Source organism: Pongo pygmaeus, chromosome 11 (genome assembly GCF_028885625.2).
Source record: "Pongo pygmaeus isolate AG05252 chromosome 11, NHGRI_mPonPyg2-v2.0_pri, whole genome shotgun sequence".
Taxonomy (NCBI): Eukaryota; Metazoa; Chordata; class Mammalia; order Primates; family Hominidae; genus Pongo; species Pongo pygmaeus.
The window spans coordinates 55571420-55590677 of record NC_072384.2 but is presented as its reverse complement, the minus strand read 5'-3'; positions in this window follow the sequence as shown (position 1 = coordinate 55590677).

Genomic DNA, 19258 nt, shown 5'->3' with positions numbered 1-19258 from the left:
ATTTAAAAAAGTAAATAATCCTATTGACATAGACTCATATCCCCAAATAAGGGACATTTTGGTTAATAGTATCAACCAATCCTAAGTAGTTCCATTCTTTTCATTGAGGAATTTATTTTCTGGTATACATTACTAGAATTTGTATTTTGTATGCGGGCAAGGGTAACTGGTTTTAGTTTCTGTCAATGATATAAGAAGTTAAAAAGGTAATTTTTTTAAGTGAATTGATTTAAAGAACAAAATAAGAAAATAAGACAGGTAGTATGTGAATATGACATGTCAGAACCCAGGCATAGATTTATATCTTTAGTTTTTAGCATCTATTATGTGCATAATAAGTGCTTTCTGAGGGTACGAATGAATGAAATTCGACTTTGCTTCTCTGTGCATCCCTGCCATGTTCTCAAGTTCTTATGAAAATTGCTGTCACTGCCGGGCGCGGTGGCTCACGCCTGTAATCCCAGCACTTTGGGAGGCCGAGGCAGGCGGATCACGAGGTCAGGAGATCGAGACCATCCTGGCTAACACGGTGAAACCCCGTTTCTATTAAAAATACAAAAAATTAGCTGGGCGTGGTGGCGGGTGGCTGTAGTCCCAGCTACGCGGGAGGCTGAGGCGGGAGAATGGCGTGAACCTGGGAGGCGGAGCTTGCAGTGAGCCGAGATCGTGCCACAGCACTCCAGCCCGGGCGACAGAGACAGACTCCACCTCAAAAAATAAAATAAAATAAAAATAAATAAATAAATAAATAAATAAATTGCTGTCACTAAATTTGCTATTTTTTGTGTGTATTTATGTCTTGGGTTTGCACCTATCTGCCTTTGAGTCTTTCCTTATTTCTTTTTTATGATTTTAAGCATTCTTGAACAATTTGAGGTCCAGGATAGCTCTGTATTGATCTTTGTCTTTGCTTTTTAGATCTTCCTTTCTCTACCTGTTGAAAGCTCCAATCTCCAATTTCCGGGGCCTTTCCTGTTATATGCTTTTTGTATCCTCCAGGACATAGCACAAGGCCTGACATTTAAGTGCTAAATACAAGTTTATCTGGTAAAACTATCTGAGTTGCTTGCATATTTAGATTGGTCAGTTCTCAATCCTCATTTCTCTTCATCTTCTTATCACTTGCCACTCCTTTCTTACTATTCCTTTCTTGAAACACAGTTTCAACTCAACTCTTCTTTCAGAATACCATACTCTACTGTTTTTTCTCGCACCATATTTGCTAATCCTTCTCAGTCTTTTTTGTTGATTCTCCTCTTCTTTTCAAACTGTTTGTGTTGATATGTCCTAGGATTCAGTGTTTGGACTTATTTCTTATTTATTCTCATAGTTTTATCAATTAAATTATTTCCATTGTTAAGGCCAAAAACCTTGGGGTCATTTTTGAGTCATCTTTTTCTCTCACATTATACATCTAATCCATGAGCAAAATTTGTGGATGCTATTCTGAAATATGTTCAGAATTTGATTACTTCTCTCCACTACACTTCTATCATCTGGATACAAGCAACGATTATATTATGCCTAGTTTATTGCATTAACCACTTAAATTACATCTTTACTTTTATCTTTATCTCTGCATAGTTTGTTTTCAAAAGAATGATAAAAAAATAGTCATATCGCATGGCACATGTATACATATGTAACTTACCTGCACATTGCGCACATGTACCATAAAACCTAAAGTATAATAATAATAATAATAATAATAATAAAAGAAAAAAATAAATAAATAAAAAAATAAAATATAAAAAAAAAAAGTCATATCATGTCAGGCTTCTTTTGCTCACATGCTTACTATCAATTTTAATTGTTCTCCATTTCTCTTATATTTATTTCTAACAACTTTATTGATATATAACAAACTGTACATACTTAAAGTATGCAATTTGATAAGTTTTGACACATATATACACCCATGGAACAATCACTGCAATCAATGTAATGAAGACAAGCATAACCCCAAAGGTTTCCTCCTGCCCCTTGCACTCCATTCCCCATGTTCTTCCTTCATCCATCTGCATTTCCCAGGCAACCACTCATCTGCTTTCTATGACTATAGGTTGTTTGGATTTTCTAGAATTTTATATAAAAGGAGCAATAGAATATGCACTCTTTCTCATTTATTTATTTGTTTTGGGTCTTACTTCTTTCTCCAGCATACTTATTTTGAAAGTCATCCATGTTGTTGTATGCATCAGTTGTCCATTTCTTTTTACTGCTGAGTACTGTTCCATTAAATGAATGTACCAGTTTTTGTTTTTCCATTCTCCTGTTGATGGACATTTGAGTTGTTTCCAGGTTTGGGTAATGATAAATAAAGCTGCTATGAACATTCATGTGCAAGTCTATCTATGACTACAGGCTTTCATATCTTTTAAGTAATTACCCAGGGATAGAATGGCTAGCTCATAAGGTAGTTGAATATTTTACTTTTTATAAAACTGACAAACTGTTTTCCAAAGTGTTTCTATCACTTTGCATACCTACCAGCAGCATTTAAGAGTTTCATTTTCTCCATATTCTCACCCACATTTTGTATGGCTGATTATTTAATCTTAGTTGTCCTAATATATCTGAGGTGATATATTATTGTAGTTTTAATCCATTCATATTTAAATTATTAATAATTTCTTAAATTACTAATGATGTCAAATATAATTTTATCTGCTTATTGGTCATCCCTGTATCCTCTTTGCTGAAGTATTGTTAACATCTTTTGCTCATTTTCTCATTGGGTTGTTTGCTTATTGTTGAGTTTTGAGGGTTTTATTTTTTTTCTTTTTACTTTTTTTTTTAAATTACACTTTAAGTTCTAGGGTACATGAGCACAATGTGCAGGTTTGTTACATATGTATACATGCACCATGTTGGTGTGCTGCACCCATTAACTCGTCATTTACATTAGGTATCTCTCCTAATGCTATCCCTCCCTCCTCCTCCCACCCCATGACAGGCCCCGGTGTGTGGTGTTCACCTTCCTGTGTCCAAGTGTTCTCATTTTTCAATTCCCACCTATGAGTGAGAACATGTAGTGTTTGGTTTTTTGTTCTTGCGATAGTTTGCTGAGAATAATGGTTTCCAGCTTCATCCATGTCCCTACAAAGGACATGAACTCATCCTTTTTTATGGCTGCATAGTATTCCATGGTGTATATGTGCCACATTTTCTTAATCCAGTCTATCATTGATGGACATTTGGGTTGGTTCCAAGTCTTTGCTATTGTGAATAGTGCCACAATAAACATACGTGTGCATGTGTCTTTATAGCAGCATGATTTATAATCCTGTAATGGGATGGCTGGGTCAAATGGTATTTCCAGTTCTAGATCCCCGAGGAATCACCACACTGTCTTCCACAATGGTTGAACTAGTTTACAGTCCCACCAACAGTGTAGAAGTGTTCCTATTTCTCCACATCCTCTCCAGCACCTGTTGTTTCCTGACTTTTTAATGATTGCCATTTGAACTGGTGTGAGATGGTATCTCATTGTGGTTTTGATTTGCGTTTCTCTGACGGCCAGTGATGATGAGCATTTTTTCATGCGTCTTTTGGCTGCATAAATGTCTTCTTTTGAGAAGTGTCTGTTCCTATCCTTTGCCCACTTTTTGATGGGGTTGTTTTTTTCTTGTAAATTTGTTTGAGTTCTTCATAGATTCTGGCTATTAGCCTTTTGTCAGATGAGTAGATTGCAAAAATTTTCTCCCATTCTGTAGGTTGCCTGTTCACTCTGATGGTAGTTTCTTTTGCTGTGCAGAAGCTCTTTAGTTTAATGAGATCCCATTTGTCAATTTTGGCTTTTGTTGCCATTGCTTTTGGTGTTTTAGACATGAAGTCCTTGCCCATGCCTATGTCCTGAATGGTATTGCCTAGGTTTTCTTCTAGGGTTTTTATAGTTTTAGGTCTAACATTTAAGTCTTTAATCCATCTTGAGTTCTGAGGGTTTTAAACAAGTAATATTAAATACAAGTAATTTATCAGGTACAGTATTTGCAAATGTTTTCTGCCATTTTGTGGCTTGTATTTTCATTATTTTAACAACATCTTTTGAAAAGCAGAAGTATTAAATTTGGATAAAATAAAATTTATGAAGTTAGCAATTTTACTTTAGGTATTATATCTATGAAATATTTGTCTAACCTAATCACAAAATTTTCTCTTACACTTTCTTCCAGAATTTTACAGTATTAAGAGATATTTTGGTCTATGCTTCTTTATTAGTTAAATCTTTTAATAGATTATTTTTTGGAGAAGATTTAGGTTCAAAGCAAAATTGAAGGGAAGATACAGAAACTACCCATATGCCGTCTGCTTTTATACATGCACAGCCTCGTCGACTGTCAACCACTTGCACCAGAGTGGGACATTTGTTACAATTGATAAGCCTACATTGATAGGTTATTATTAATGGAACCATAGTTTACATTAGGGTTTACACTTGATGTTGTACATTCTATGGATTTGGACAAATTTATGATAATATATATTCACAAGTATTTTATCCTACAGAGTAGTTTCACTGCTCCAAAAATGCTCTCTGCTCTCCCTATCTTTCCCTCCCCTCTATCCCCTCACAACCAATGATACTGTCTCTATAGTTTTGGCTTTTCCAGAATGTTATAGAGTTGGAATCATATAGCTTGTAATCTTTCAGATTGACCTTCTTCACTTAGTAACATGCATTTAAGTTTCCTCCATGTCTTTTAATGGCTTAATAGCTAATTTATTTTTAACTCTGAATAATATTCCATTACCTGGATGTATCATAGTTTATTTATCCACTCACCTACCAAAAGGCATCTTGGTTGCTTTTAAGTTTTGGCACTTATGAATAAAGCTGCTATAAACATCTATGTTTAGGTTTTTGTGTGGAAGTACATTTTTGACTCTTTTAGGTAAATACCAAGGAGCAGAATTCTTGGATCATATGATATGAAAGAATATGTTTTGTTTTGTGACAAACTACCAGATGATATTCCAAAGAAGCTATGCAATTTCACATTCCCACCAGCAATGTTTGAGAGTGTTTGTTGCTTCAAATCCTTGCCAGTATTTGGTATTGACAGTGTTTGGGATTTTGGTCATTCTAATAGCTGTATAGTGGTATCTCAGTTTTTAAATTTTATTTTTAAATTTATAATTGACACATAATAATTGTATAAGGTAGGTGCAAAAGTAATTGCAGTTTTTACCGTTACTGTCAATGGCAAAAACTGCAATTATTTTTGCACCAACCTAATACATATTTATGGGGTACAATGTGATGTTTTGACACATGTATCTGTAGTGTAATAATCAAATTGGGGTAATTATAATTTCTATTATTTTAAACATTTATCATTTTTTTCTCTCAACATTATATATTCTTTATTCATACATTCATTGAAAAAATATGTGCTGAGTACAGGCAGGTTCATAAATGCATAGAATTTTATGCATAAATGCAAACATCAATAATTTAATTTAATTTAAAGTTCTGGGATACATTTCTTAGTGATAAAAACATTAAAAATCTCTTCTGGCTATCTTTAAATATACATGATATTATTATTTGCTATAGTCACCTTACTGTGTAATAGAACACTAAAATTTATACTTCCTGTCTAACTGTAATTTTGTACCCATTAATTTGCCCTTTCCTGATGACATATGATGGGGAGCATCTTTTCATTTTCTTACTTATCATCTGTATATTTTGATGAGTTATCTATTCATGTCTTCTGCCCATTTTAAAATCAGATGTTTATTTTCTTATAGTTGAGTTTTACGAGCTCTTTGTATATTTTGGCTAACAATCCTTAACCAGATATGTCTTTCGCAAATATTTCTTTCACAGTTAGTGGCTTGTCTTTTTTATTCTCTTGATAATGTCTTTTGCACAGCAACATGTTTAGTTTTAATGGGGTCCAGCTAGTTTATCAATTCTTTCTTTCATGAATTGTGCCTTCATGTTGTATCTAAAAAGTCATTGTCAAATTCAAGATCATTTAGATATCTCCCATGGGAATCTTATAGTTTTGCATTTTACATTTAGTCATTTTACATCCATTTTGAGTTAATTTTTGTTGAGGGTATAAGGTCTGTGTCTAGATTCATCTTTTTGCATCTGGATATCTAGTTGTTCCAGCATCATTCATTGAAAGGATTATCTTTTCTTCATTATATTGCCTTTGCTCCTTTATTAAAGATCAATTGATCAAATTTATGTGGGTCTACTTATGTGGGCTCTCTATCTCTTTCATTGATTGATTTGTCTGTTCTTTTGCCAATACCATGCTATGTCAATTACTGCAACTTTACAGTGAGTCTTGAAGTCAGGTAGGGAATGTCCTCTGACTTTGCTCTTCTTCAATATTGAATTGGCTACTCTGGGTCTTTTGCTTTTCCATATGAACTTTAGAATCACAATTGGTGGAATCACAATATCCACAAAATAACTTTCTGGATTTTTTTTTTTTGACAGGGTCTCACTCTGTCACCCAGGCTGGAGTGCAGTGGTGTGATCATGGCTCACTTCAGCTTCGACCTCCTGGGCTCAAGAGATCCTCCCATCTCAGCTTCCCGAGTAGTTGGGAACACAGGCATGCACCACCACACTTGGCTAATTTTTAAATTTTTGTAGAGACGGGGTATTTCCATGCTGCCCAGGCTGATCTTGAATCCCTGAGCTCCAGTCATCCTCTTGCCTCAGCCTCCCAAAGTGCTGGGATTACAAGCATGAGCCACTGCACCCAGCCTTGCTGTAGTTTTGATTGGGATTGTGTTGAATCTGAAGATCAAGCTGGGAAGAACTAACACCTTGACCATATGGAGTCTTCCTAACCATGAATATGAAATCCCTCTCCATTTATTTAGTTAAAAAAACTCTCATCAGAGTTTTATACTTTTCCTCATGTAGATCTTGTATATATTTTGCCGGATTTATACCTAAGTATTTCATTTTTAGAGGGTACTAATGTAATTATTATTGTGTTTTTAATTTCAAATTACACTAGTTCACTGCTGGTGTATAAGAAAGCAATTGACTTTTGTGTATTAACCTTGTATCCTGCAAACTTGCCATAATAGCTTATTAGCAACTGGAGTTTTTGTGTGTGTGCCAATTCTTTCAGATTTTCTACGAAGACGATCATCAGTCATTTCATGTGTAAACAAAGAAACTTTAATTTTTTCTCTCTAATATTTATACCTTTTATTTTCTTCACCTGTAGCATTAACTAGGACTTTCACTATGATGTTGAAAAGTGATGGTGAGAAGGAACATCCTTGCTTTATTCCTGATCTTAGTGGGAAACTTTGAATTTCCCACCACTCAGTATATTAGCTGTTTGTTTTTGTAGAAATTCCTTATCAAGTTGAGGGCTTTTCTCTCTATTCCCAGTTTAATGAGAATTTTTATCATGAGTGAGTGTTGGATTTTGTCAAATGTTCTTTTGTATTTATTGATGTGATCATGTGATTTTTCTTTTTTAACCTGTTACTGTGCTGAATTATATTAATTGATTTTGGATGTCAAAGTAGCCTGCATACCTGGGATAAATCCTATTTGGTCGTGGTACATAACTCCTTAAATACATCATTAAATTCTATTTTCTAATCTTTAGTTGAGGATATTTACATCCATGTTGATGAGAAATTTTGGTCTGTAGCTTTCTTTTCTTGTGATGCTTTTGTCTGGTGTGGGTATTAGGATAATGCTGGCTTCATAGAATGAGTTAGGAAGTATTGCCTCTTCTTCTGGAAGAGATTGTAGAGGATTAGTATATTTTCTTCCTTAAATGTGTCATGGAATTCGTTAATGAACCCACAAGGGCCTCATTCTGTTTTTTTGGGGGAAGGTTACTAATTATTAATTCAATTTCTTAATATAATCCTATTCAGACGGTCTATTTTGAGCTAATTTTTATACATGGTGCGAGGTATGGATTAAAGTTCTTTTTTGCATATGAATATTTAACTCTTCCAGCTCCATCTATTGGAGACACAATTCTCTCTTTACTAAATTGCGTTCTCATTTTTGTCAAAAACCAGTTGACGTTATATGTACACATAGATCTATTTCTAGACTTTTTATTATATTTCACTGATTTATTTGTCTATCTTGATGCCATATCCACACTTTATTATATATGTATTATATTCTAATTGAACATATTATATACTTTTCTTATTTATTTTGTTTGTTGTCTGTCTTTCTTACACCCTAAAATGCAAACTCTACCTGGGGAGAGATTTCTGTCACCTTTTTTGCTGCTGTTCATTTATTGCCCAGAATACTGCCTATCACATTGTGGTCACTTAACACATTTGGTTAAATAAATGAATGATGGACAGAAATAGAGAATTCAAGTGAAGATATGTTTAGCTTCTGTCAAATTGAAGTGACAACAGAGCCTCTAGCGAGAGCTAGCTTTTGAAAATCTGAAAATGTAGAGAGGTCTGATTAGAGATGGAGCTTTGGTACATATTGGCACAGAAGAGAAAATTCTTGGGACCTTTTCATTGTTTCGAATAACTTAAAGGCAACAGTAGGGACACCCGTATTCTTAGTGTCCATCTCTAGGAAACCAGTCACTGGTTTCTGCCTGGTATGAAGAGTCTTAGAAGCAGGATTTTCCTCTTTAAGGTATTTGGTATATAAGACTATGCATGCTTCTGGTCTCTGCTACTTGTTTGGGTTTGAAGCCCACCCTACCATCTTGACATTTGTCAGAGGCATGATCCTTTCCTTTTTATTTTAGTCAGCCTGGTCTTCCAATTGATCTTTGACTGCTGACTCCTGTACTTGTCTTGGTTCCACACTGTCTCCTTGGCCTGACTCTGTGTTTAATTATTGACCTTTTTGTGACTCTTAGGAACCGAGGCCTGAACTCTAGATTGACCACTGTCCATAGTTCAGTCAGAATATGGAACCCTTTACAGTTAAATGAATTATCGAAGGAAGAAGGATATATATTAATATAAGTACAGGTCCCTGGGTGGAATCTTGTGGAATGCTGAAAGTAGAGGAAGGAACAAAGAGAATATAAAGAGAGTAAAATATACATATAAGGTGAAAGTGTATACAGGAGAGTTAATATTTTAATGAAGAAGAGATTAACCAACTGAATGAAATTTTACTGAAATATCATGGAGAATGAAGAATTAGTCAAGTCCATTGGATTGCACAAACAGGAAGCCATTGGTGACCTTTAATTACATCCTGGAATTTACTTGCTAGATAATTTTGGTACTGGTTTCAATGCACTTGAAAATGAACATATGTTTCCGTATGTGTAAATGTAAGCTTTTCAAAGAGATGGTTTGGCTTATTTTTTACTGGAGGTAAGAAATAGTGTTGTGTGTGTGTGTGTGTGTGTGTGTAGGTGTGTAGGGAGGAGAAGAACTTCAGATTTCTAGTCTTTTTCTTTGTCTTCTTTTTTCCTCTTCTTCCCCCTTTTAACACATCTAAATGGCACAGAAGTAGGAGGACATGGTCTGGTTTGAGGGGATAAGCTCTGGGTCAGACAAGTATCTTTATGTTTCCTGTAAAGAAAAAAATAGCTCTTTGTTCACCGATCTCAAACTCTGATTTATTCTCTTAAAGGCTAGCAGCATTTGGGGATCTGCTGTGTTCTACTGCATTCGACGATCCTGCTCATATGGTTTACATGACGGAACGGTCTCACACAGTTCTTTCAAAAGTTCAAATCTGGGCTTAAGAAGCTGAAACTGGCAGTGAGATGTGATTAAGCATATTGGAAGGACAAAGATAGTCTTGTGTTTCCACAACAGCCCGGGCTTAAAAGAGCTTATTTCAGCAAGAAATACGTGTATTTAAGATATATGTACATATGCAATATACATAGACTACGTATATAATTTATTGCTCTCATTTTAATAAAAATATTACTTCTTGCTAATGTAAAAAGATAACTTATTTAAAACCAAAAGTATTTGGGCAAGCACATCTCAGTTTTTGGAATTAAAAATGTTTTTGGTCAAAATGTTAGTGGCTCAGCTTATAGGTTGCTTTGTGGTGTACACACGCATATACATTTAAGATGTAGGCTAGAAGAAAAAGTACTAGTTTTTGGGATCCTGCTTGATTGCATGCCACAATTCAAGGTAAGCAGGTGGCTTAGGGAGATATAAAAGGCTTGCTAAACAAAGAATTTTATTTCCTGGATGGTGCCTGCAGGGGAGAAATTATGAAAGGAAAGCAGAAACCTGACAGTTAAAGAGAGTCCAGAATTTCGAAATGAAGTGTTTTTATTGATTTTAAAGGTATGCAAATTAATTATAATTTACAAACAAACATAAGCTTTTGAAAATGATAGATTATTTTAAGCAATAATAACAGGTGAAAAAATAGTTCATTATCCTCCATATGAAATCATAACTATAGCTCAGTAGAATGGTATGACTATTTTATCATAGATGACAGATTTTGTAAGAAACCAAACAAGTATACAATTTGAAAGAAAGAGTGGTATATTGCTTAGTTATCCATTCTTTTGCATAAGCTATTAATAAATAGATCAAATGAAAAAAATCTTTAGGAGATTTTATCATGCCAAATTTTCAGGTGTTTTGTTGCACCGATTCTAGCTTTAAATTATTTTTAAATAGTAAAGGCCATCCACCTCGAGCTAAAGAAAATCTTCATTTTAGTAGACATAGTAAATAAACACTGGGCACTTCTTGCATTTCTGAAATTAATAGTTATTTGGAGCCCCAAATGTGCACATTTGTTTTCTTATTTTCATAGGTGATTTCAGTAAGCAAAAATCCTTGTTAATCCTACATTCACATAGATAGAAGGTTAAAGTTGGTCAGTGAGCCAAGAAATACCATATCAGGGTTTCTTTCCCCTCCAATTGAAAAAGGTATAAATTGTGGAATTAGTGTATTGATTGAAGGCTACAACTTCAAGAAATCAGTTTTTCTGGCTTGACAAGATTATTTTATCCTACTTTTCTTTTATTATTATGTGTAGTATTTGAGTCATCCTTCAGGCAGATGAAGTGACAGCTTGATTTAACTCAATAAAATCCACCAGTTAGGTAACCTACTGAGCCGAACAAAAGATGAAAACGATGGCAAGGGGCAGGTGCCCTGTTAGTTTAAGCAAGCAGAGGAGTCTGGAACAGAAGAAAATATTAACAGAAATTATTCTCTAATCAATGCATTTCTATGGGAACTTGAAAGAAATTTGTAAAACCTTCTTGCTAGGCAATTGAGCAGATAATGCCTTTTCTTTAAATACAAAACAAAATAAACAAATCTTTAAAACTAGACTACATGCATGAAAAACAATACCTTCATAATGGCTGTGCTTTTGTGTAATTGCAGCAAGTAAAATAATCTTTAATTTCGTAGTATATCTGAGACGAAAATGCTGCACGATGGATTTGTAATAGCTTGGAAGTTAAAACTGTAATTTGTGTATCTTTCATTGAACCTAACATTTGCTTTCTTACGTCGTATCCAATTGATGCCTTACATGATTTCTTCAAATTAGAATATTTTAACACTTACAAATAATATCAATTTGAATTTTCCTGAGAAACCCAAATACATAAGCCATAGTAGATGTTTTGTTTGCAGAACTAGGAAAAGAGTCTTATAATTTAAAACGCTCACTTAAAGCGATTGAAGTTTCTTAGGATGTGCATTGCTCTTTGGTTACATATAAAGCTTTCGTTACTGACAATGAGAGCAGCTCCATAGGCAATTGGGAACAATTTGTATGAGCAGAAGTTTGATGTTAAATTAACAGTTTCATTAATACTCACTTTTCGAGCTTTAGAGGCCACACTATATTTCACATTACCTTAGTGTGCTGACATAAATACAGAAATCTTGGAAAAGTGTGCATGAGGTTTGTGGTGGGTGGGGTTTGAGGTTTGTGGTGTGGTTAGGGAGTGGAAGATAGGGAGTAGTTTAATTATTTTATGGAAATTTGGGAATTCCTTTTAAGGCAGCACTCTCAGGTTTCAAATGGGTCTGATCTGGTCTTTGCAGGAGATATATGTTATGTAACCCAAATATGTGAGAACCAATCCTTTAAATGCCTCCTAAAGTTTATTTTAATAAACAATACTGGTATCAAATAACTTTCAGAAATTTTTTGTGTAAAGTTAGCATAAATCTCTCATAGGATGGTAAATAAATTTTTCCTTGCATACTAATTTTAACCAGTTGGTAGCGTTTTCCCGACATTGTGAGAGGAGGATGATTCGGAGTTTCTATCCAGGCACAGCAGGAACAAATGAGATTTTAGCCATAACTGCCTCAAGTCCAGGTGGGGGAATTCATGGCCCACGGGCTGCTATTTTTTAACTACTTGTTTTTTTCAAAAGGATGTAAGTCATCTTTATTTGTTTAAATTTGTATTGTACAATTCTTATCTTTGCTCTTCTCTGACTTTTCCCTTTGACACACATTCGTCTCAGCAGAACTTTCCACAGTTAAGGGGAATTTCTGCTGGGAAAGGGAGGTAGTATTGAGGGGGTGTGACTTCTTGGGTTGGCAGCAGCCGTATTGTCTCCACTGACATAACAATTGTGTTGGCAACTTAACATCACTGAGAAGGAAAGCTAGGCTGGTGGTGCTCTGGGGCAGGTACCCCATTCACTGGAGGACCCGGCATTACAGGGATGAATTATTTCCAAATACTTCTCATTTCCTTTTTGACCCAACGAACTGGAAGTACCTTGAAAAGCTGTAGTTAACATAAAGGAAATTAAAATCTCATGCCTATGGGTATAAGATTTTTATACCCTTAAATCAAGGAGAGAGAGAGAGGGAAAAAAGGAAATATTTTTCAAATAATCCATGCAGGATTTCCCTCTTATAGCCAAAACAAATAGCACGTGTTTTATAAGCAATCACCTGCATATGCATGTAGTGACGTTATCTCACATATAATTTAGAAGGCAACATTAGATGTCCAAAACAGGATTCAGCTCTTATTAGCTCAAGAAGTTGAAATTAATTAAGGTGAGTAATTTTAATAAACTTCATTTAAAGAATGAATAACTTGTTAGGGCATTCATGACGAATGCTGACTTTTTGATCCCCACCCCTCCACATGTGCTCAATTTTATGTTTGTGATCAATACAAGGATAAAGCTGTTAGAGTGCCCCCCATTTAATTTCAAAATTTATGTAGGTTTTTTCCTCTAGCTTTATTTTATTTTATATCTAAGTATACATGTTTAGTGTGATGGGTTTTGATGATATATACCCACATTATCATTACCCAGAGCAATATATAGAACATACCTATCACCTTGAAATTTCCTTCATGTCCTTTTTGAAATTAATTCCAGATTCCTCCCCCTTTTTCATATGCACAAAGTCAATCAATGTTCTGATTTCTAGTTTTGTATGTATATAAAGTTTTGTTTGATTTTGGATTTCTTATAAATGGAATGATTTATAAGATGAATTATAAATGCATATGTTCTGTGCCTGGCTTCTTTCACTTAATAATATTTTTAAGTGAATTTTAAGATTCATTCATGTTGTTCTTTTTTATTTCTTAGTAGTATTTCATTATACAAAACATCACAATTTGTTTATCCATTCTGTTTTCAGTTTCTGGTTACTATGAATAAGGCAATTAAGTATAAGCCTTTTGTGGCGGCATAATGTTTTCACTTATCATGGTAAATAGCTAAGAGTGCAATTGATGGGTCATAGGTGAGATGTATGCTTAATCTTTAAAAACTCATTTGAAAATTTATGTGTATAAGTTAATTTTATTTTTTGGTGTGCAGTTTTATGAATTTTAACACAATATTCAGGATATAGAATGGTTTTATTACTCCCAAATACTCCTTTTTGATGCCCATTTGTAGTCAAACACTTCCTCCTTTTCTAACCTTTGGGAACCACTGATGTGTTCTTCATCCTCAGAGTCAAGATGAGATAAAAAACCGTTGAAGAGTTTTGAAGAGAGGAATTACTTGATCTAACTACTGCTTTAAAAAGATCACTCTATCTGCTATATTGAAAATAGACTGTGGGTTTATATATGCATACACATCAAGATAACATATAAATAGAATCATATTGTTTATAACCTTTTGAGATTGGCTTCTGTGATTCAGAAAACTGCCTTTGAGATTCATCCATGTTATTGTGTAAAACTATACCTTGTTCCTTTCTATTGCCGAATACTATTTTATTGTATGGATGTATCAAAGAATGTCATTTACTTGTTAAAGGACATTCACCTTGTTTTTAAGTTTCGGGCTGATGTTAGTAAAATTGTTATAAATAGTCAAGTACAGGTTTGTATAGGAATAGCTTTATCTCTTCGTTTTTAAACTGTATGCATTTTACTTAATTTTTTCTTACTTCACTGGCTAGGCCTTCCAATAAAACATTGAATAGAGGCTGTGAGAATGGACATCCTTGCCTTGTGACTGATTTTATGATGTTAGCTGTGTATGCGTTTTTAAAAAATTTTTGTTTTTACATTTCCTTTATCTGGTTAGGGAAGTTTCATTCTATTCCTCATTTGCTAAGAGTTTTTGTCCTGAATGGATGTTAAATTTTGTCAACCTCCATCACGTTAACAGACTAAAGAAGAAAAACTAGGCAATCATAATAATTGGTACAATTAATAACTGTACCAATTAATATGATGAATTACCAAAATTGGCTTTCAATATTGAACTAACCTTGCATTCCTGAGTCAATCCAACTTTGTCATAATGTGTTATTTTTGAAATTTATTGCTGGTTTTCATTAGTTAATATTTTGTTAATAACTTTTGTTGGTGAATTTCATAATGGGTATTGGCCAGTAGTTTTATGTCTTGTTCTCTACTTGTCAGTTTTGTGTGTTATTCTGGCTACTTATAATGTGTTGGGTTTTAGTCCATCCTTTTCTATTTTTCTGGAGAAATTATGTAGAATTGGTATAATTTCTTTTTTAAATGTTTGGTAGAATACAACAATGAAAACATGTGCTTGGAAGGCAATTCCCTTACATTTCTGCACATTCTGTGATAATTTTTATTCCAGGATATCTTGTCAAAGGTGTTTGCACAATGAACAAACTTGGAAAATAGACAGTGTTTTTGACCATAGCAGAGGGCAGATTGATTTTCTATCCAGAATAAAAAGAAAATGTCTCCCTCTGGGCAGAGCTTTGGGCAAGTTTGCTAACAGTTCCCTTGTAAGATGGGGTTTCCTAGGCTCAGGATTCCTCAGCTATGACACAAACACACTGTGTGCACAGCATCTACCTGGGCTCCCTTCTATAACATTGTCATGTGATTTAGAGGCCAAGGGGAACCAACACAAACGTGAAGATTATGCTGCCTGCCATGCTGACAGTTATAAAGTCCTTTGTCTCTGAATCCAGAGCCTTGTGCTTTCTCCCAGCATTGAGGAAAATGACAAGAAAACTTTTTATCTTTCTAGCAGGGTAAAATCTTAGACCCTTCTCAGTTCTTCACCCTGAGAATAAGTTTCCTGTTATAGACAGGGCTCCTCTTATTTGAATTTGTTTATAATTATATAATATGAGCATGTTCCATTGTATAATGCTAACTGTTAATTTCAATTATTCTTCATGCATTCCTTCACATATTTACCAAGTGTTATTTGAATGCCAACCTTGTGACATGCACTATTTTAGGGTCTGAAGATACAGTGGTGAATAACAGAGAAAAATGTTTGTCTTTATGGAGCTTATGTTCAGGTGAGGAGAGACAGGTAAACAAATAAAATACACACTATAATATGTCAGATAATAATTAAAGCAGAGAAAGAGGAGAGGGACTACTGGTGGGGGTAGGGTTTTTTTTGGTTATTTGTTTTGTTTTTTATAGGGTGGTTACTGTTACAGAAACATTTGTGCAGAAATCTGAAGGAGGTGAGGCATGAGCCATGGCAACACTGGGGGGAAAGAGACCAGCAAAGAGACCAGCAAGTTTATAGGTCTTGACTTATGAGTGTAACTAGTGTTTCAGTAATAGTTAGGGACACAATTGCCAGAGCAAAGTAAGGGAGAAGGATGTGGTGGCCGATGAGATCATTAAGGCAGTAGAAACTGGATTGTATAAAGACAAACTTTTACTCTCAATGAGATAAGAAAAATTGAGTTTTGAAGAGAGTAATTGCTTGATCTAACTAATGCTTTAAAAAGATCACTGTATCTGCTATATTGAAAATAGATTGTGTATTTGTATGTGCATACGTGTGTGTGTGTCGGGAGGGAGAAGTGAAGATGAAAAGAGAAAAACACATTAAAAGCTTATTATAATTATTTAGTTGACAGAATATGGGACTGGGTTGTTAATGTTGGGGATGGTGAGAAGTGGTTAGATTCTAAGTTATATTTGGAATGTTTATCTAATAGAATTTACGGATGCATTGGATGTGAGTATGAGGGAAAGAAATGAGTTAATCTAGCTTCCAAGGTTTTTGACTTGAGGAATTTGAAAAATGGGAATGCCATTGAGATAAAGAAGATGATAGGGAGACCAAGTCCCAGACATGGTATCTTTGAGATAACTCTTGGACAACCAAGTGAAGATGTCAGGTAGACAGTTTGACAAATAAGGAGAAGATCTAGGTTAAAGTTGTACATTTTGAAGACATCAACGTATAGAAACTGGATATGACTACCTTGGGAGTGTGCATAGATAACAGAGAGAACATTCAGTGGTTGGCTAGAAGAGGAGAAAGAAACAAAGGAGACCAAAAAAAGAGACCTGAAAGGTAAAAGGGAAACCAGGAGTCTGTGTTCTTTCTAGCCACCTGAAGAAAATATTTCAAGAGGGAGTATGAGCATGTTTTAACAGATGCCATAGGTGCTTCACTCACATCCTTGGACCTTGCTATTCAGAGCATTCCTGCCAACTTTCAGCTTCTTTGTACCTAAGGATTTCCACATCTTTGTACCTAAGGATTGTTTCCAAAACCAAGGAAATTCACTCTGCCTAAGCGTAAACCAGGCCAGAAATGCTGGTTAATTAATATAACTCTGCCATTCAGAAGGCCTTAACCAATGACTTGAGGGAGCCACTGTATAAGTACCCCAGATCTCTAGATCCTTAGGTGGAAATGATGCTGAGGTGAGTGTTCATACTCTTTCTATGTGTTTCCTCATGGAACTTAATTCCAGTGATAGCTGTTTTAATAATAAACTCTTCATTGTCTGGCTTTTCTTTCCTGTACCACTTCCCACTCACCTATTAGTGTTTCCTATGATTCCTAAGTAAACTACCTGCCTTTGAACTCTTGTCTTAGGGTCTGCAAAGGAAAAACCCAAGCTAATTATCCTGAAAGTTAAGCAACATGAGGGCTGTATTTGACTATTGGAATTAGCATCAGTGGCCTTGAGAAGACTGGTTTCAGTAGAGTGTTTGGGATAAAATTTATTAGCTTGCCTTCAAGAAAACAGAGAAAACAATGAAGTAGAGATATTGATTATAGACTACTCTTAGGGAGTGTTAATAGAAGGAAGCAGAAAAATGGAAAGGTAATATGTAGCCAAGATAATGCTTTTATTTTAAAATGAGAGGAATTACAGCATTACAGCATGTTTGGTTGTTGATGGGGATGATCCAGTAGAGAGGGAGTAATAATAGTGTGGGGGAAGGAGAAAGGACAATTTCTGTAATGACATACTTGAGTTGTCTAGAAGGAAAAGGAATTGAGTGGATAAGTTTTCACATAGGAGCATAGACAGTTTAATATGTTGAGCAAAAAAAAAAAAAACAACAGTATAAGAGCTCAGATTTTGGTAAGTGGGTAGATATGGTAGGAGGATGTGGAATGTCTTTTCTGATTACTTCTATTTTCACTCATTTGTTGAGACATGGGGGGAGGTATGATACTTTGAAGAGGATGCAGAAAGTATGAAGTAGGCATTGAGGAGAATGAATTTGTTAGAGAAATAAAATAGTTTCTTTTTAAACTTAAAATTTATTTAAGCTCTGTTATCACGAAGTGAAAGAGAAACCAGTGAACATGGTTCTGTGTTTTTCTCCAGTTATAGTCAACTGCAGAGTTTTAGGCACAAAGCAGATGGAGAATTACATTTATCCATGCTTGAAATTTTTTCCAAGTAAATATTATGAAAAGAAAGAGAATGTATGAAAAGGAATGATTACAAAGATGAATCATGGAGTAGAAGCTGGGTAAGAAATGGAAGAAAGAAGTCACTGAAAATGAAGCTGGGTGTTGGATTGATGTATTGAAAGCCCTAAGGGGTGATAAAATTGCTGGAATTAGGAGTCTAGAGGGACTAAGCTGGAAGGATAGAAGGTAGAGTCAGGAGAGTGAGATGCATGCAATTAAGATGATGGAAAAAGAATAAAATTATTATCAGTAACATAAATATTTCGGGCTTGGAGGCCATAGAAGCTCTGTTGCATTTACTCAGTTCTGCTGTTGTAGCTAGAAAACAGCCACAGACAATACTAGTGCACATGGTTGTGTTCCAGTATAACTTTATTTATAAAAACAAGGAGCTAAGCAATTAAAGCAAGATTTCAAAATACATGGTTAATATACAAAATGCACTCACTTTCCCATATACCAGCAATGAATGAGTGGAATTTGAAATTAAAAACACAATGCCATTTACTTTAGCACCACCTCTATCTAAATAAAATACCTAGGTAGAAATTTAAAAAAATGTATAAGATTTATATGAGAAAAACTACAAAACTCTGATGAAAGAAATCAAAGAAAAACTAAGCAAACGGAGAGAGATGCCATGTTCATGGATAGGAAGACTCAACATTGCTAAGAAGTCCATTCCTCCCAACTTGATCTATAGTTTCAATGCAATCGCAATCAAGACCCAAGCAACATATTATGGTGTTATCAATAAACTGACTCAAAAGTTTATATGGAGAGGCAAAAGACCCAGAAAAGTCAACACAATATTGAAGGAAAACAGGAAAGTCAGAGGACGAACACCACCAAACCTTAAACCTTACTATAAAGTGACAAAGCGACATTAAACATGACAGTGTGGTATTGGTCAGAGAACAGATTGATTAATGGAACAGAATAGAGAGTCCAGAAATAGACCCACATAAATATAGTTAATTGACATTTGATAAAACAGCAAAGGCGATACAATGGAGAGAAGATAGTCTTTTCAGCAAATGGTGCTGGAACAACTGGACAGTCACATGCAAAAAAAAAAAAAAAAAGTAGACACCAACCTTACTTTTCCCCCAAATAAATCTAAATGTCTCATAGACCTACACGTAAAATGCAAAACTCTTAAAAGGTAA